This window comes from Schistocerca cancellata, unplaced genomic scaffold, assembly GCF_023864275.1.
Source record: "Schistocerca cancellata isolate TAMUIC-IGC-003103 unplaced genomic scaffold, iqSchCanc2.1 HiC_scaffold_1100, whole genome shotgun sequence".
Taxonomy (NCBI): Eukaryota; Metazoa; Arthropoda; class Insecta; order Orthoptera; family Acrididae; genus Schistocerca; species Schistocerca cancellata.
This window is the reverse complement of record NW_026047099.1, coordinates 5,177,588-5,195,265: the sequence shown is the minus strand read 5'-3', so window position 1 is coordinate 5,195,265 and position 17,678 is coordinate 5,177,588. Positions and strand designations below refer to the sequence as shown.

The following is a 17,678-nucleotide window of genomic DNA, read 5'->3' as shown; positions in this document are numbered from 1 at the left end:
GCACGACACTGCCACACCCCGCACAGGCCCTCCCCTGAACACCAGGGACAAGAAGCGTCCTCCGCTAGTGTCGAAGGCTGCACGCGCCCAGCGAATGACAGGGGGTGCAACGAGCAGCAGTGCGTCTCACACACGCGGCGGTGCGCCCGCCAATTCGGCCGTCGCTCTGCTGGGACGCCGGGCGCGCCTCCCCGCGCCGTCCTCGAGGAACTGGCGGTTGCGGAAGGAAGCGCTTTCGTCAAATGCGGCCGAAAACTAACATTTTGTGTGTTGGGAGAAAAGCCGAACGCGAATTCTGCCGTGCTCCTACATTAGATGAGCGCCAACGGCCATACCATGATGAATACACCGGTTCTCGTCCGATCACCGAAGTTAAGCATCATCGGGCCCGGCTAGTACTTGGATGGGTGACCGCCTGGGAAACCCGGGTGCTGTTGGCTCCCTTCCTTTTGTTTTTTTGTTATGTCGCCAGCCCAATTTTCAAACTACCTTTCTGTTGTGACAAAGATGCTTCCTTAAGCCTTTTAAACTACTGTAATGGTACGAAAATGCAGTAATTAACTCAGTTTGAGGGAGAATGTGCTAACCAAGTATGGCCAAGAAGACTTTGAAAACGACAAAACAGTACGAATCGGCAGGTGATTTCTGAAATACGTCACCGCCTATTGTTGTGTAGGAGTGTAGAGTTCCAAATTTGATTTGTAACCACGAATGTATTCCTTAGTCGTCTCGTCTCGTCCCGCAGACGTTTGTCGTGCTTGCGCTGTCATATGGACCACGACCCGAGCGGCAGCGAGCGGCAGTCGAGCAAAGTCGAGACAAGTCGGGTCGGGGACAGGGACAGGGATAGGAATGGTGCGAATGCACTGCAAACTACGCAGACACCTGGTGTGAGGCGAGGCGAGGCGAGGAAGCCCACATCGCTACCAGTGGCGCCCTCCAGCACGACACTGCCACACCCCGCACACCCCTCCGCTGAACACTAGGGACAAGATGCGTCCTCCGCTAGTGTCGAAGGCTGCACGCGCCCAGCGAATGACAGGGGGTGCAACGAGCAGCAGTGCGTCTCACACATGCGGCGGTGCGCCCGCCAATTCGGCCGTCGCTCTGCTGGGACGCCGGGCGCGCCTCCCCGCGCCGTCCTCGAGGAACTGGCGGTTGCGGAAGGAAGCGCTTTCGTCAAATGCGGCCGAAAACTAACATTTTGTGTGTTGGGAGAAAAGCCGAACGCGAATTCTGCCGTGCTCCTACATTAGATGAGCGCCAACGGCCATACCATGATGAATACACCGGTTCTCGTCCGATCGCCGAAGTTAAGCAACATCGGGCCCGGCTAGTACTTGGATGGGTGACCGCCTGGGAAACCCGGGTGCTGTTGGCTCCCTTCCTTTTGTTTTTTTGTTTTGTCGCCAGCCCAATTTTCAAACTACCTTTCTGTTGTGACAAAGATGCTTCCTTAAGCCTTTTAAACTACTGTAATGGTACGAAAATGCAGTAATTAACTCAGTTTGAGGGAGAATGTGCTAACCAAGTATGGCCAAGAAGACTTTGAAAACGACAAAACAGTACGAATCGGCAGGTGATTTCTGAAATACGTCACCGCCTATTGTTGTGTAGGAGTGTAGAGTTCCAAATTTGATTTGTAACCACGAATGTATTCCTTAGTCGTCTCGTCTCGTCCCGCAGACGTTTGTCGTGCTTGCGCTGTCAAAAGGACCACGACCCGAGCGGCAGCGAGCGGCAGTCGAGCAAAGTCGGGACAAGTCGGGACGGGGACAGGGACAGGGATAGGAATGGTGCGAATGCACTGCAAACTAGGCAGACACCTGGTGTGAGGCGAGGCGAGGCGAGGCGAGGAAGCCCACATCGCTACCAGTGGCGCCCTCCAATACGACACTGCCACACCCCGCACAGGCCCTCCGCTGAACACCAGGGACAAGATGCGTCCTCCGCTAGTGTCGAAGGCTGCACGCGCCCAGCGAATGACAGGGGGTGCAACGAGCAGCAGTGCGTCTCACACACGCGGCGGTGCGCCCGCCAATTCGGCCGTCGCTCTGCTGGGACGCCGGGCGCGCCTCCCCGCGCCGTCCTCGAGGAACTGGCGGTTGCGGAAGGAAGCGCTTTCGTCAAATGCGGCCGAAAACTAACATTTTGTGTGTTGGGAGAAAAGCCGAACGCGAATTCTGCCGTGCTCCTACATTAGATGAGCGCCAACGGCCATACCATGATGAATACACCGGTTCTCGTCCGATCACCGAAGTTAAGCATCATCGGGACCGGCTAGTACTTGGATGCGTGACCGCCTGGGAAACCCGGATGCTGTTGGCTCCCTTCCATTTGTTTTTTTTGTTATGTCGCCAGCCCAATTTTCAAACTACCTTTCTGTTGTGACAAAGATGCTTCCTTAAGCCTTTTAAACTACTGTAATGGTACGAAAATGCAGTAATTAACTCAGTTTGAGGGAGAATGTGCTAACCAAGTATGGCCAAGAAGACTTTGAAAACGACAAAACAGTACGAATCGGCAGGTGATTTCTGAAATACGTCACCGCCTATTGTTGTGTAGGAGTGTAGAGTTCCAAATTTGATTTGTAACCACGAATGTATTCCTTAGTCGTCTCGTCTCGTCCCGCAGACGTTTGTCGTGCTTGCGCTGTCATATGGACCACGACCCGAGCGGCAGCGAGCGGCAGTCGAGCAAAGGCGAGACAAGTCGGGACGGGGACAGGGACAGGGATAGGAATGGTGCGGATGCACTGCAAACTACGCAGACACCTGGTGTGAGGCGAGGCGAGGCGAGGAAGCCCACATCGCTACCAGTGGCGCCCTCCAGCACGACACTGCCACACCCCGCACAGGCCCTCCGCTGAACACCAGGGACAAGATGCGTCCTCCGCTAGTGTCGAAGGCTGCACGCGCCCAGCGAATGACAGGGGGTGCAACGAGCAGCAGTGCGTCTCACACACGCGGCGGTGCGCCCGCCAATTCGGCCGTCGCTCTGCTGGGACGCCGGGCGCGCCTCCCCGCGCCGTCCTCGAGGAACTGGCGGTTGCGGAAGGAAGCGCTTTCGTCAAATGCGGCCGAAAACTAACATTTTGTGTGTTGGGAGAAAAGCCGAACGCGAATTCTGCCGTGCTCCTACATTAGATGAGCGCCAACGGCCATACCATGATGAATACACCGGTTCTCGTCCGATCGCCGAAGTTAAGCATCATCGGGCCGGGCTAGTACTTGGATGGGTGCCGCCTGGGAAACCCGGGTGCTGTTGGCTCCCTTCCTTTTGTTTTTTTTGTTTTGTCGCCAGCCCAATTTTCAAACTACCTTTCTGTTGTGACAAAGATGCTTCCTTAAGCCTTTTAAACTACTGTAATGGTACGAAAATGCAGTAATTAACTCAGTTTGAGGGAGAATGTGGTAACCAAGTATGGCCAAGAAGACTTTGAAAACGACAAAACAGTACGAATCGGCAGGTGATTTCTGAAATACGTCACCGCCTATTGTTGTGTAGGAGTGTAGAGTTCCAAATTTGATTTGTAACCACGAATGTATTCCTTAGTCGTCTCGTCTCGTCCCGCAGACGTTTGTCGTACTTGCGCTGTCATATGGACCACGACCCGAGCGGCAGCGAGCGGCAGTCGAGCAAAGTCGGGACAAGTCGGGACGGGGACAGGGACAGGGATAGGAATGGTGCGAATGCACTGCAAACTACGCAGACACCTGGTGTGAGGCGAGGCGAGGCGAGGCGAGGCGAGGAAGCCCACATCGCTACCAGTGGCGCCCTCCAACACGACACTGCCACACCCCGCACAGGCCCTCCGCTGAACACCAGGGACAAGATGCGTCCTCCGCTAGTGTCGAAGGCTGCACGCGCCCAGCGAATGACAGGGGGTGCAACGAGCAGCAGTGCGTCTCACACACGCGGCGGTGCGCCCGCCAATTCGGCCGTCGCTCTGCTGGGACGCCGGGCGCGCCTCCCCGCGCCGTCCTCGAGGAACTGGCGGTTGCGGAAGGAAGCGCTTTCGTCAAATGCGGCCGAAAACTAACATTTTATGTGTTGGGAGAAAAGCCGAACGCGAATTCTGCCGTGCTCCTACATTAGATGAGCGCCAACGGCCATACCATGATGAATACACCGGTTCTCGTCCGATCACCGAAGTTAAGCATCATCGGGCCCGGCTAGTACTTGGATGGGTGACCGCCTGGGAAACCCGGGTGCTGTTGGCTCCCTTCCTTTTGTTTTTTTGTTATGTCGCCAGCCCAATTTTCAAACTACCTTTCTGTTGTGACAAAGATGTTTCCTTAAGCCTTTTAAACTACTGTAATGGTACGCAAATGCAGTAATTAACTCAGTTTGAGGGAGAATGTGCTAACCAAGTATGGCCAAGAAGACTTTGAAAACGACAAAACAGTACGAATCGGCAGGTGATTTCTGAAATACGTCACCGCCTATTGTTGTGTAGGAGTGTAGAGTTCCAAATTTGATTTGTAACCACGAATGTATTCCTTAGTCGTCTCGTCTCGTCCCGCAGACGTTTGTCGTGCTTGCGCTGTCATATGGACCACGACCCGAGCGGCAGCGAGCGGCAGTCGAGCAAAGGCGAGACAAGTCGGGACGGGGACAGGGACAGGGATAGGAATGGTGCGAATGCACTGCAAACTACGCAGACACCTGGTGTGAGGCGATGCGAGGCGAGGAAGCCCACATCGCTACCAGTGGCGCCCTCCAGCACGACACTGCCACACCTCGCACAGGCCCTCCGCTGAACACCAGGGACAAGATGCGTCCTCCGCTAGTGTCGAAGGCTGCACGCGCCCAGCGAATGACAGGGGGTGCAACGAGCAGCAGTGCGTCTCACACACGCGGCGGTGCGCCCGCCAATTCGGCCGTCGCTCTGCTGGGACGCCGGGCGCGTCTCCCCGCGCCGTCCTCGAGGAACTGGCGGTTGCGGAAGGAAGCGCTTTCGTCAAATGCGGCCGAAAACTAACATTTTGTGTGTTGGGAGAAAAGCCGAACGCGAATTCTGCCGTGCTCCTACATTAGATGAGCGCCAACGGCCATACCATGATGAATACACCGGTTCTCGTCCGGTCACCGAAGTTAAGTATCATCGGGACCGGCTAGTACTTGGATGCGTGACCGCCTGGGAAACCCGGATGCTGTTGGCTCCCTTCCTTTTGTTTTTTTTGTTATGTCGCCAGCCCAATTTTCAAACTACCTTTCTGTTGTGACAAAGATGCTTCCTTAAGCCTTTTAAACTACTGTAATGGTACGAAAATGCAGTAATTAACTCAGTTTGAGGGAGAATGTGGTAACCAAGTATGGCCAAGAAGACTTTGAAAACGACAAAACAGTACGAATCGGCAGGTGATTTCTGAAATACGTCACCGCCTATTGTTGTGTAGGAGTGTAGAGTTCCAAATTTGATTTGTAACCACGAATGTATTCCTTAGTCGTCTCGTCTTGTCTCGCAGACGTTTGTCGTGCTTGCGCTGTCATATGGACCACGACCCGAGCGGCAGCGAGCGGCAGTCGAGCAAAGTCGGGACAAGTCGGGACGGGGACAGGGACAGGGATAGGAATGGTGCGAATGCACTGCAAACTACGCAGACACCTGGTGTGAGGCGAGGCGAGGCGAGGCGAGGAAGCCCACATCGCTACCAGTGGCGCCCTCCAGCACGACACTGCCACACCCCGCACAGGCCCTCCGCTGAACACCAGGGACAAGATGCGTCCTCCGCTAGTGTCGAAGGCTGCACGCGCCCAGCGAATGACAGGGGGTGCAACGAGCAGCAGTGCGTCTCACACACGCGGCGGTGCGCCCGCCAATTCGGCCGTCGCTCTGCTGGGACGCCGGGCGCGCCTCCCCGCGCCGTCCTCGAGGAACTGGCGGTTGCGGAAGGAAGCGCTTTCGTCAAATGCGGCCGAAAACTAACATTTTGTGTGTTGGGAGAAAAGCCGAACGCGAATTCTGCCGTGCTCCTACATTAGATGAGCGCCAACGGCCATACCATGATGAATACACCGGTTCTCGTACGATCACCGAAGTTAAGCATCATCGGGCCCGGCTAGTACTTGGATGGGTGACCGCCTGGGAAACCCGGGTGCTGTTGGCTCCCTTCCTTTTGTTTTTTTGTTATGTCGCCAGCCCAATTTTCAAACTACCTTTCTGTTGTGACAAAGATGCTTCCTTAAGCCTTTTAAACTACTGTAATGGTACGGAAATGCAGTAATTAACTCAGTTTGATGGAGAATATGGTAACCAAGTATGGCCAAGAAAACTTTGAAAACGACAAAACAGTACGAATCGGCAGGTGATTTCTGAAATACGTCACCGCCTCTTGTTGTGTAGGAGTGTAGAGTTCCAAATTTGATTTGTAACCAAGAATGTATTCCTTAGTCGTCTCGTCTCGTCCCGCAGACGTTTGTCGTGCTTGCGCTGTCATATGGACCACGACACGAGCGGCAGCGAGCGGCAGTCGAGCAAAGTCGGGACAAGTCGGGACGGGGACAGGGACAGGGATAGGAATGGTGCGAATGCACTGCAAACTAGGCAGACACCTGGTGTGAGGCGAGGCGAGGCGAGGCGAGGAAGCCCACATCGCTACCAGTGGCGCCCTCCAGCACGACACTGCCACACCCCGCACAGGCCCTCCGCTGAACACCAGGGACAAGATGCGTCCTCCGCTAGTGTCGAAGGCTGCACGCGCCCAGCGAATGACAGGGGGTGCAACGAGCAGCAGTGCGTCTCACACACGCGGCGGTGCGCCCGCCAATTCGGCCGTCGCTCTGCTGGGACGCCGGGCACGCCTCCCCGCGCCGTCCTCGAGGAACTGGCGGTTGCGGAAGGAAGCGCTTTCGTCAAATGCGGCCGAAAACTAACATTTTGTGTGTTGGGAGAAAAGCCGAACGCGAATTCTGCCGTGCTCCTACATTAGATGAGCGCCAACGGCCATACCAAGATGAATACACCGGTTCTCGTCCGATCACCGAAGTTAAGCATCATCGGGCCCGGCTAGTACTTGGATGGGTGACCGCCTGATAAACCCGGGTGCTGTTGGCTCCCTTCCTTTTGTTTTTTTGTTATGTCGCCAGCCCAATTTTCAAACTACCTTTCTGTTGTGACAAAGATGCTTCCTTAAGCCTTTTAAACTACTGTAATGGTACGAAAATGCAGTAATTAACTCAGTTTGAGGGAGAATGTGCTAACCAAGTATGGCCAAGAAGACTTTGAAAACGACAAAACAGTACGAATCGGCAGGTGATTTCTGAAATACGTCACCGCCTATTGTTGTGTAGGAGTGTAGAGTTCCAAATTTGATTTGTAACCACGAATGTATTCCATAGTCGTCTCGTCTCGTCCCGCAGACGTTTGTCGTGCTTGCGCTGTCATATGGACCACGACCCGAGCGGCAGCGAGCGGCAGTCGAGCAAAGTCGGAACAAGTCGGGACGGGGACAGGGACAGGGATAGGAATGGTGCGAATGCACTGCAAACTAGGCAGACACCTGGTGTGAGGCGAGGCGAGGCGAGGCAAGGAAGCCCACATCGCTACCAGTGGCGCCCTCCAGCACGACACTGCCACACCCCGCACACCCCTCCGCTGAACACTAGGGACAAGATGCGTCCTCCGCTAGTGTCGAAGGCTGCACGCGCCCAGCGAATGACAGGGGGTGCAACGAGCAGCAGTGCGTCTCACACATGCGGCGGTGCGCCCGCCAATTCGGCCGTCGCTCTGCTGGGACGCCGGGCGCGCCTCCCCGCGCCGTCCTCGAGGAACTGGCGGTTGCGGAAGGAAGCGCTTTCGTCAAATGCGGCCGAAAACTAACATTTTGTGTGTTGGGAGAAAAGCCGAACGCGAATTCTGCCGTGCTCCTACATTAGATGAGCGCCAACGGCCATACCATGATGAATACACCGGTTCTCGTCCGATCGCCGAAGTTAAGCAACATCGGGCCCGGCTAGTACTTGGATGGGTGACCGCCTGGGAAACCCGGGTGCTGTTGGCTCCCTTCCTTTTGTTTTTTTGTTTTGTCGCCAGCCCAATTTTCAAACTACCTTTCTGTTGTGACAAAGATGCTTCCTTAAGCCTTTTAAACTACTGTAATGGTACGAAAATGCAGTAATTAACTCAGTTTGAGGGAGAATGTGCTAACCAAGTATGGCCAAGAAGACTTTGAAAACGACAAAACAGTACGAATCGGCAGGTGATTTCTGAAATACGTCACCGCCTATTGTTGTGTAGGAGTGTAGAGTTCCAAATTTGATTTGTAACCACGAATGTATTCCTTAGTCGTCTCGTCTCGTCCCGCAGACGTTTGTCGTGCTTGCGCTGTCATATGGACCACGACCCGAGCGGCAGCGAGCGGCAGTCGAGCAAAGTCGGGACAAGTCGGGACGGGGACAGGGACAGGGATAGGAATGGTGCGGATGCACTGCAAACTACGCAGACACCTGGTGTGAGGCGAGGCGAGGCGAGGAAGCCCACATCGCTACCAGTGGCGCCCTCCAGCACGACACTGCCACACCCCGCACAGGCCCTCCGCTGAACACCAGGGACAAGATGCGTCCTCCGCTAGTGTCGAAGGCTGCACGCGCCCAGCGAATGACAGGGGGTGCAACGAGCAGCAGTGCGTCTCACACACGCGGCGGTGCGCCCGCCAATTCGGCCGTCGCTCTGCTGGGACGCCGGGCGCGCCTCCCCGCGCCGTCCTCGAGGAACTGGCGGTTGCGGAAGGAAGCGCTTTCGTCAAATGCGGCCGAAAACTAACATTTTATGTGTTGGGAGAAAAGCCGAATGCGAATTCTGCCGTGCTCCTACATTAGATGAGCGCCAACGGCCATACCATGATGAATACACCGGTTCTCGTCCGATCACCGAAGTTAAGCATCATCGGGCCCGGCTAGTACTTGGATGGGTGACCGCCTGGGAAACCCGGGTGCTGTTGGCTCCCTTCCTTTTGTTTTTTTGTTATGTCGCCAGCCCAATTTTCAAACTACCTTTCTGTTGTGACAAAGATGCTTCCTTAAGCCTTTTAAACTACTGTAATGGTACGAAAATGCAGTAATTAACTCAGTTTGAGGGAGAATGTGCTAACCAAGTATGGCCAAGAAGACTTTGAAAACGACAAAACAGTACGAATCGGCAGGTGATTTCTGAAATACGTCACCGCCTATTGTTGTGTAGGAGTGTAGAGTTCCAAATTTGATTTGTAACCACGAATGTATTCCTTAGTCGTCTCCTCTCGTCCCGCAGACGTTTGTCGTGATTGCGCTGTCATATGGACCACGACCCGAGCGGCAGCGAGCGGCAGTCGAGCAAAGGCGAGACAAGTCGGGACGGGGACAGGGACAGGGATAGGAATGGTGCGAATGCACTGCAAACTACGCAGACACCTGGTGTGAGGCGATGCGAGGCGAGGAAGCCCACATCGCTACCAGTGGCGCCCTCCAGCACGACACTGCCACACCCCGCACAGGCCCTCCGCTGAACACCAGGGACAAGATGCGTCCTCCGCTAGTGTCGAAGGCTGCACGCGCCCAGCGAATGACAGGGGGTGCAACGAGCAGCAGTGCGTCTCACACACGCGGCGGTGCGCCCGCCAATTCGGCCGTCGCTCTGCTGGGACGCCGGGCGCGTCTCCCCGCGCCGTCCTCGAGGAACTGGCGGTTGCGGAAGGAAGCGCTTTCGTCAAATGCGGCCGAAAACTAACATTTTGTGTGTTGGGAGAAAAGCCGAACGCGAATTCTGCCGTGCTCCTACAATAGATGAGCGCCAACGGCCATACCATGATGAATACACCGGTTCTCGTCCGATCACCGAAGTTAAGCATCATCGGGACCGGCTAGTACTTGGATGCGTGACCGCCTGGGAAACCCGGATGCTGTTGGCTCCTTTCCTTTTGTTTTTTTTGTTATGTCGCCAGCCCAATTTTCAAACTACCTTTCTGTTGTGACAAAGATGCTTCCTTAAGCCTTTTAAACTACTGTAATGGTACGAAAATGCAGTAATTAACTCAGTTTGAGGGAGAATGTGGTAACCAAGTATGGCCAAGAAGACTTTGAAAACGACAAAACAGTACGAATCGGCAGGTGATTTCTGAAATACGTCACCGCCTATTGTTGTGTAGGAGTGTAGAGTTCCAAATTTGATTTGTAACCACGAATGTATTCCTTAGTCGTCTCGTCTTGTCTCGCAGACGTTTGTCGTGATTGCGCTGTCATATGGACCACGACCCGAGCGGCAGCGAGCGGCAGTCGAGCAAAGTCGGGACATGTCGGGACGGGGACAGGGACAGGGATAGGAATGGTGCGAATGCACTGCAAACTACGCAGACACCTGGTGTGAGGCGAGGCGAGGCGAGGCGAGGAAGCCCACATCGCTACCAGTGGCGCCCTCCAGCACGACACTGCCACACCCCGCACAGGCCCTCCGCTGAACACCAGGGACAAGATGCGTCCTCCGCTAGTGTCGAAGGCTGCACGCGCCCAGCGAATGACAGGGGGTGCAACGAGCAGCAGTGCGTCTCACACACGCGGCGGTGCGCCCGCCAATTCGGCCGTCGCTCTGCTGGGACGCCGGGCGCGCCTCCCCGCGCCGTCCTCGAGGAACTGGCGGTTGCGGAAGGAAGCGCTTTCGTCAAATGCGGCCGAAAACTAACATTTTGTGTGTTGGGAGAAAAGCCGAACGCGAATTCTGCCGTGCTCCTACATTAGATGAGCGCCAACGGCCATACCATGATGAATACACCGGTTCTCGTACGATCACCGAAGTTAAGCATCATCGGGCCCGGCTAGTACTTGGATGGGTGACCGCCTGGGAAACCCGGGTGCTGTTGGCTCCCTTCCTTTTGTTTTTTTGTTATGTCGCCAGCCCAATTTTCAAACTACCTTTCTGTTGTGACAAAGATGCTTCCTTAAGCCTTTTAAACTACTGTAATGGTACGAAAATGCAGTAATTAACTCAGTTTGATGGAGAATATGGTAACCAAGTATGGCCAAGAAGACTTTGAAAACGACAAAACAGTACGAATCGGCAGGTGATTTCTGAAATACGTCACCGCCTCTTGTTGTGTAGGAGTGTAGAGTTCCAAATTTGATTTGTAACCAAGAATGTATTCCTTAGTCGTCTCGTCTCGTCCCGCAGACGTTTGTCGTGCTTGCGCTGTCATATGGACCACGACACGAGCGGCAGCGAGCGGCAGTCGAGCAAAGTCGGGACAAGTCGGGACGGGGACAGGGACTGGGATAGGAATGGTGCGAATGCACTGCAAACTACGCAGACACCTGGTGTGAGGCGAGGCGAGGCGAGGAAGCCCACATCGCTACCAGTGGCGCCCTCCAGCACGACACTGCCACACCCCGCACAGGCCCTCCGCTGAACACCAGGGACAAGATGCGTCCTCCGCTAGTGTCGAAGGCTGCACGCGCCCAGCGAATGACAGGGGGTGCAACGAGCAGCAGTGCGTCTCACACACGCGGCGGTGCGCCCGCCAATTCGGCCGTCGCTCTGCTGGGACGCCGGGCGCGCCTCCCCGCGCCGTCCTCGAGGAACTGGCGGTTGCGGAAGGAAGCGCTTTCGTCAAATGCGGCCGAAAACTAACATTTTGTGTGTTGGGAGAAAAGCCGAACGCGAATTCTGCCGTGCTCCTACATTAGATGAGCGCCAACGGCCATACCATGATGAATACACCGGTTCTCGTCCGATCACCGAAGTTAAGCATCATCGGGCCCGGCTAGTACTTGGATGGGTGACCGCCTGGGGAACCCGGGTGCTGTTGGCTCCCTTCCTTTTGTTTTTTTGTTATGTCGCCAGCCCAATTTTCAAACTACCTTTCTGTTGTGACAAAGATGCTTCCTTAAGCCTTTTAAACTACTGTAATGGTACGAAAATGCAGTAATTAACTCAATTTGAGGGAGAATGTGCTAACCAAGTTTGCCAAGAAGACTTTGAAAACGACAAAACAGTACGAATGGGCAGGTGATTTCTGAAATACGTCACCGCCTATTGTTGTGTAGGAGTGTAGAGTTCCAAATTTGATTTGTAACCACGAATGTATTCCTTAGTCGTCTCGTCTCGTCCCGCAGACGTCTGTCGTGTTTGCGCTGTCATATGGACCACGACCCGAGCGGCAGCGAGCGGCAGTCGAGCAAAGTCGGGACAAGTCGGGACGGGGACAGGGATAGGAATGGTGCGAATGCACTGCAAACTACGCAGACACCTGGTGTGAGGCGAGGCGAGGCGAGGCGAGGCGAGGCGAGGAAGCCCACATCGCTACCAGTGGCGCCCTCCAGCACGACACTGCCACACCCCGCACAGGCCCTCCGCTGAACACCAGGGACAAGATGCGTCCTCCGCTAGTGTCGAAGGCTGCACGCGCCTAGCGAATGACAGGGGGTGCAACGAGCAGCAGTGCGTCTCACACACGCGGCGGTGCGCCCGCCAATTCGGCCGTCGCTCTGCTGGGACGCCGGGCACGCCTCCCCGCGCCGTCCTCGAGGAACTGGCGGTTGCGGAAGGAAGCGCTTTCGTCAAATGCGGCCGAAAACTAACATTTTGTGTGTTGGGAGAAATGCCGAACGCGAATTCTGCCGTGCTCCTACATTAGATGAGCGCCGACGGCCATACCAAGATGAATACACCGGTTCTCGTCCGATCACCGAAGTTAAGCATCATCGGGCCCGGCTAGTACTTGGATGGGTGACCGCCTGGGAAACCCGGGTGCTGTTGGCTCCCTTCCTTTTGTTTTTTTGTTATGTCGCCAGCCCAATTTTCAAACTACCTTTCTGTTGTGACAAAGATGCTTCCTTAAGCCTTTTAAACTACTGTAATGGTACGAAAATGCAGTAATTAACTCAGTTTGAGGGAGAATGTGGTAACCAAGTATGGCCAAGAAGACTTTGAAAACGACAAAACAGTACGAATCGGCAGGTGATTTCTGAAATACGTCACCGCCTATTGTTGTGTAGGAGTGTAGATTTCCAAATTTGATTTGTAACCAAGAATGTAATCCTTAGTCATCTCGTCTCGTCCCGCAGACGTTTGTCGTGCTTGCGCTGTCATATGGACCACGACACGAGCGGCAGCGAGCGGCAGTCGAGCAAAGTCGAGACAAGTCGGGACGGGGACAGGGACAGGGATAGGAATGGTGCGAATGCACTGCAAACTACGCAGACACCTGGTGTGAGGCGAGGCGAGGCGAGGCGAGGCGAGGCGAGGAAGCCCACATCGCTACCAGTGGCGCCCTCCAGCACGACACTGCCACACCCCGCGCAGGCCCTCCGCTGAACACCAGGGACAAGATGCGTCCTCCGCTAGTGTCGAAGGCTGCACGCGCCCAGCGAATGACAGGGGGTGCAACGAGCAGCAGTGCGTCTCACACACGCGGCGGTGCGCCCGCCAATTCGGCCGTCGCTCTGCTGGGACGCCGGGCGCGCCTCCCCACGCCGTCCTCGAGGAACTGGCGGTCGCGGAAGGAAGCGCTTTCGTCAAATGCGGCCGAAAACTAACATTTTGTGTGTTGGGAGAAAAGCCGAACGCGAATTCTGCCGTGCTCCTACATTAGATGAGCGCCAACGGCCATACCATGATGAATACACCGGTTCTCGTCCGATCACCGAAGTTAAGCATCATCGGGCCCGGCTAGTACTTGGATGGGTGACCGCCTGGGAAACCCGGGTGCTGTTGGCTCCCTTCCTTTTGTTTTTTTCTTATGTCGCCAGCCCAATATTCAAACTACCTTTCTGTTGTGACAAAGATGCTTCCTTAAGCCTTTTAAACTACTGTAATGGTACGAAAATGCAGTAATTAACTCAGTTTGAGGGAGAATGTGCTAACCAAGTATGGCCAAGAAGACTTTGACAACGACAAAACAGTACGAATCGGCAGGTGATTTCTGAAATACGTCACCGCCTATTGTTGTGTAGGAGTGTAGAGTTCCAAATTTGATTTGTAACCAAGAATGTATTCCTTAGTCGTCTCGTCTCGTCCCGCAGACGTTTGTCGTGCTTGCGCTGTCATATGGACCACGACACGAGCGGCAGCGAGCGGCAGTCGAGCAAAGTCGGGACAAGTCGGGACGGGGACAGGGACAGGGATTGGAATGGTGCGAATGCATTTCAAACTACGCAGACACCTGGTGTGAGGCGAGGCGAGGCGAGGAAGCCCACATCGCCACCAGTGGCGCCCTCCAGCACGACACTGCCACACCCCGCACAGGCCCTCCGCTGAACACCAGGGACAAGATGCGTCCTCCGCTAGTGTCGAAGGCTGCACGCGCCCAGCGAATGACAGGGGGTGCAACGAGCAGCAGTGCGTCTCACACACGCGGCGGTGCGCCCGCCAATTCGGCCGTCGCTCTGCTGGGACGCCGGGCGCGCCTCCCCGCGCCGTCCTCGAGGAACTGGCGGTTGCGGAAGGAAGCGCTTTCGTCAAATGCGGTCGAAAACTAACATTTTGTGTGTTGGGAGAAAAGCCGAACGCGAATTCTGCCGTGCTCCTACATTAGATGAGCGCCAACGGCCATACCATGATGAATACACCGGTTCTCGTCCGATCACCGAAGTTAAGCATCATCGGGCCCGGCTAGTACTTGGATGGGTGACCGCCTGGGAAACCCGGGTGCTGTTGGCTCCCTTCCTTTTGTTTTTTTGTTATGTCGCCAGCCCAATTTTCAAACTACCTTTCTGTTGTGACAAAGATGCTTCCTTAAGCCTTTTAAACTACTGTAATGGTACGAAAATGCAGTAATTAAACCAGTTTGAGGGAGAATGTGCTAACCAAGTATGGCCAAGAAGACTTTGAAAACGACAAAACAGTACGAATCGGCTGGTGATTTCTGAAATACGTCACCGCCTATTTTTGTGTAGGAGTGTAGAGTTCCAAATTTGATTTGTAACCACGAATGTATTCCTTAGTCGTCTTGTCTCGTCCCGCAGACGTTTGTCGTGCTTGCGCTGTCATATGGACCACGACCCGAGCGGCAGCGAGCGGCAGTCGAGCAAAGTCGGGACAAGTCGGGACGGGGACAGGGACAGGGATAGGAATGGTGCGAATGCACTGCAAACTACGCAGACACCTGGTGTGAGGCGAGGCGAGGCGAGGCGAGGAAGCCCACATCGCTACCAGTGGCGCCGTCCAGCACGACACTGCCACACCCCGCACAGGCCCTCCGCTGAACACCAGGGACAAGATGCGTCCTCCGCTAGTGTCGAAGGCTGCACGCGCCCAGCGAATGACAGGGGGTGCAACGAGCAGCAGTGCGTCTCACACACGCGGCGGTGCGCCCGCCAATTCGGCCGTCGCTCTGCTGGGACGCCGGGCGCGCCTCCCCGCGCCGTCCTCGAGGAACTGGCGGTTGCGGAAGGAAGCGCTTTCGTGAAATGCGGCCGAAAACTAACATTTTGTGTGTTGGGAGAAATGCCGAACGCGAATTCTGCCGTGCTCCTACATTAGATGAGCGCCAACGGCCATACCATGATGAATACACCGGTTCTCGTCCGATCACCGAAGTTAAGCATCATCGGGCCCGGCTAGTACTTGGATGGGTGACCGCCTGGGAAACCCGGGTGCTGTTGGCTCCCTTCCTTTTGTTTTTTTGTTATGTCGCCAGCCCAATTTTCAAACTACCTTTCTGTTGTGACAAAGATGCTTCCTTAAGCCTTTTAAACTACTGTAATGGTACGAAATGCAGTAATTAACTCAGTTTGATGGAGAATGTGGTAACCAAGTATGGCCAAGAAGACTTTGAAAACGACAAAACAGTACGAATCGGCAGGTGATTTCTGAAATACGTCACCGCCTATTTTTGTGTAGGAGTGTAGAGTTCCAAATTTGATTTGTAACCATGAATGTATTCCTTAGTCGTCTCGTCTCGTCCCGCAGACGTTTGTCGTGCTTGCGCTGTCATATGGACCACGACCCGAGCGGCAGCGAGCGGCAGTCGAGCAAAGTCGGGACAAGTCGGGACGGGGACAGGGACAGGGATAGGAATGGTGCGAATGCACTGCAAACTACGCAGACACCTGGTGTGAGGCGTGGCGAGGCGAGGCGAGGCGAGGCGAGGAAGCCCACATCGCTACCAGTGGCGCCCTCCAGCACGACACTGCCACACCCCGCACAGGCCCTCCGCTGAACACCAGGGACAAGATGCGTCCTCCGCTAGTGTCGAAGGCTGCACGCGCCCAGCGAATGACAGGGGGTGCAACGAGCAGCAGTGCGTCTCACACACGCGGCGGTGCGCCCGCCAATTCGGCCGTCGCTCTGCTGGGACGCCGGGCGCGCCTCCCCGCGGTTGCGGAAGGAAGCGCTTTCGTCAAATGCGGCCGAAAACTAACATTTTGTGTGTTGGGAGTAAAGCCGAACGCGAATTCTGCCGTGCTCCTACATTAGATGAGCGCCAACGGCCATACCATGATGAATCCACCGGTTCTCGTCCGATCACCGAAGTTAAGCATCATCGGGCCCGGCTAGTACTTGGATGGGTGACCGCCTGGGAAACCCGGGTGCTGTTGGCTCCCTTCCTTTTGTTTTTTTGTTATGTCGCCAGCCCAATTTTCAAACTACCTTTCTGTTGTGACAAAGATGCTTCCTTAAGCCTTTTAAACTACTGTAATGGTACGAAAATGCAGTAATTAACTCAGTTTGAGGGAGAATGTGCTAACCAAGTTTGCCAAGAAGACTTTGAAAACGACAAAACCGTACGAATCGGCAGGTGATTTCTGAAATACGTCACCGCCTATTGTTGTGTAGGAGTGTAGAGTTCCAAATTTGATTTGTAACCACGAATGTATTCCTTAGTCGTCTCGTCTCGTCCCGCAGACGTTTGTCGTGCTTGCGCTGTCATATGGACCACGACTCGAGCGGCAGCGAGCGGCAGTCGAGCAAAGGCGGGACAAGTCGGGACGGGGACAGGGACAGGGATAGGAATGGTGCGAATGCACTGCAAACTACGCAGACACCTGGTGTGAGGCGAGATGAGGCGAGGCGAGGAAGCCCACATCGCTACCAGTGGCGCCCTCCAGCACGACACTGCCACACCCCGCACAGGCCCTCCGCTGAACACCAGGGACAAGATGCGTCCTCCGCTAGTGTCGAAGGCTGCACGCGCCCAGCGAATGACAGGGGGTGCAACGAGCAGCAGTGCGTCTCACACACGCGGCGGTGCGCCCGCCAATTCGGCCGTCGCTCTGCTGGGACGCCGGGCGCGCCTCCCCGCGCCGTCCTCGAGGAACTGGCGGTTGCGGAAGGAAGCGCTTTCGTCAAATGCGGCCGAAAACTAACATTTTGTGTGTTGGGAGAAAAGCCGAACGCGAATTCTGCCGTGCTCCTACATTAGATGAGCGCCAACGGCCATACCATGATGAATACACCGGTTCTCGTCCGATCACCGAAGTTAAGCATCATCGGGCCCGGCTAGTACTTGGATGGGTGACCGCCTGGGAAACCCGGATGCTGTTGGCTCCCTTCCTTTTGTTTTTTTGTTATGTCGCCAGCCCAATTTTCAAACTACCTTTCTGTTGTGACAAAGATGCTTCCTTAAGCCTTTTAAACTACTGTAATGGTACGAAAATGCAGTAATTAACTCAGTTTGAGGTAGAATGTGCTAACCAAGTATGGCCAAGAAGAATTTGAAAACGACAAAACAGTACGAATCGGCAGGTGATTTCTGAAATACGTCACC

At 55.0% G+C, this 17,678-nt stretch overlaps 19 non-coding genes across 19 annotated transcripts; all 19 read left to right on the top strand.

The window, feature by feature from the left end:
• The first annotated feature begins 321 nt into the window (after positions 1–321).
• Positions 322–440, top strand: LOC126155267 (5S ribosomal RNA). The gene has a single exon (XR_007532771.1). It is a non-coding gene; the product is annotated as a 5S ribosomal RNA (ribosomal RNA).
• An 822-nt stretch (positions 441–1,262) lies between these two features.
• LOC126155017 (5S ribosomal RNA) lies at positions 1,263–1,381 on the top strand. The gene has a single exon (XR_007532537.1). It is a non-coding gene; the product is annotated as a 5S ribosomal RNA (ribosomal RNA).
• An 828-nt stretch (positions 1,382–2,209) lies between these two features.
• LOC126155317 (5S ribosomal RNA) lies at positions 2,210–2,328 on the top strand. The gene has a single exon (XR_007532817.1). It is a non-coding gene; the product is annotated as a 5S ribosomal RNA (ribosomal RNA).
• Positions 2,329–3,152: 824 nt separating this feature from the next.
• LOC126155243 (5S ribosomal RNA) lies at positions 3,153–3,270 on the top strand. Its single transcript, XR_007532748.1, has one exon. It is a non-coding gene; the product is annotated as a 5S ribosomal RNA (ribosomal RNA).
• Positions 3,271–4,104: 834 nt separating this feature from the next.
• LOC126155256 (5S ribosomal RNA) lies at positions 4,105–4,223 on the top strand. The gene has a single exon (XR_007532760.1). It is a non-coding gene; the product is annotated as a 5S ribosomal RNA (ribosomal RNA).
• Positions 4,224–5,046: 823 nt separating this feature from the next.
• Positions 5,047–5,165, top strand: LOC126155391 (5S ribosomal RNA). Its single transcript, XR_007532886.1, has one exon. It is a non-coding gene; the product is annotated as a 5S ribosomal RNA (ribosomal RNA).
• An 829-nt stretch (positions 5,166–5,994) lies between these two features.
• Positions 5,995–6,113, top strand: LOC126155797 (5S ribosomal RNA). The gene has a single exon (XR_007533235.1). It is a non-coding gene; the product is annotated as a 5S ribosomal RNA (ribosomal RNA).
• Positions 6,114–6,941: 828 nt separating this feature from the next.
• On the top strand, positions 6,942–7,060 carry LOC126155263 (5S ribosomal RNA). The gene has a single exon (XR_007532767.1). It is a non-coding gene; the product is annotated as a 5S ribosomal RNA (ribosomal RNA).
• An 827-nt stretch (positions 7,061–7,887) lies between these two features.
• On the top strand, positions 7,888–8,006 carry LOC126155016 (5S ribosomal RNA). Its single transcript, XR_007532536.1, has one exon. It is a non-coding gene; the product is annotated as a 5S ribosomal RNA (ribosomal RNA).
• An 823-nt stretch (positions 8,007–8,829) lies between these two features.
• On the top strand, positions 8,830–8,948 carry LOC126155244 (5S ribosomal RNA). Its single transcript, XR_007532749.1, has one exon. It is a non-coding gene; the product is annotated as a 5S ribosomal RNA (ribosomal RNA).
• Positions 8,949–9,771: 823 nt separating this feature from the next.
• On the top strand, positions 9,772–9,890 carry LOC126155315 (5S ribosomal RNA). The gene has a single exon (XR_007532815.1). It is a non-coding gene; the product is annotated as a 5S ribosomal RNA (ribosomal RNA).
• Positions 9,891–10,719: 829 nt separating this feature from the next.
• LOC126155796 (5S ribosomal RNA) lies at positions 10,720–10,838 on the top strand. Its single transcript, XR_007533234.1, has one exon. It is a non-coding gene; the product is annotated as a 5S ribosomal RNA (ribosomal RNA).
• Positions 10,839–11,661: 823 nt separating this feature from the next.
• LOC126154784 (5S ribosomal RNA) lies at positions 11,662–11,780 on the top strand. Its single transcript, XR_007532320.1, has one exon. It is a non-coding gene; the product is annotated as a 5S ribosomal RNA (ribosomal RNA).
• An 831-nt stretch (positions 11,781–12,611) lies between these two features.
• On the top strand, positions 12,612–12,730 carry LOC126154829 (5S ribosomal RNA). The gene has a single exon (XR_007532362.1). It is a non-coding gene; the product is annotated as a 5S ribosomal RNA (ribosomal RNA).
• An 838-nt stretch (positions 12,731–13,568) lies between these two features.
• Positions 13,569–13,687, top strand: LOC126155232 (5S ribosomal RNA). The gene has a single exon (XR_007532738.1). It is a non-coding gene; the product is annotated as a 5S ribosomal RNA (ribosomal RNA).
• Positions 13,688–14,510: 823 nt separating this feature from the next.
• On the top strand, positions 14,511–14,629 carry LOC126155220 (5S ribosomal RNA). The gene has a single exon (XR_007532727.1). It is a non-coding gene; the product is annotated as a 5S ribosomal RNA (ribosomal RNA).
• An 828-nt stretch (positions 14,630–15,457) lies between these two features.
• LOC126155209 (5S ribosomal RNA) lies at positions 15,458–15,576 on the top strand. Its single transcript, XR_007532716.1, has one exon. It is a non-coding gene; the product is annotated as a 5S ribosomal RNA (ribosomal RNA).
• An 817-nt stretch (positions 15,577–16,393) lies between these two features.
• LOC126155785 (5S ribosomal RNA) lies at positions 16,394–16,512 on the top strand. The gene has a single exon (XR_007533224.1). It is a non-coding gene; the product is annotated as a 5S ribosomal RNA (ribosomal RNA).
• Positions 16,513–17,339: 827 nt separating this feature from the next.
• On the top strand, positions 17,340–17,458 carry LOC126154672 (5S ribosomal RNA). Its single transcript, XR_007532215.1, has one exon. It is a non-coding gene; the product is annotated as a 5S ribosomal RNA (ribosomal RNA).
• The last annotated feature ends 220 nt before the right edge of the window (positions 17,459–17,678 follow it).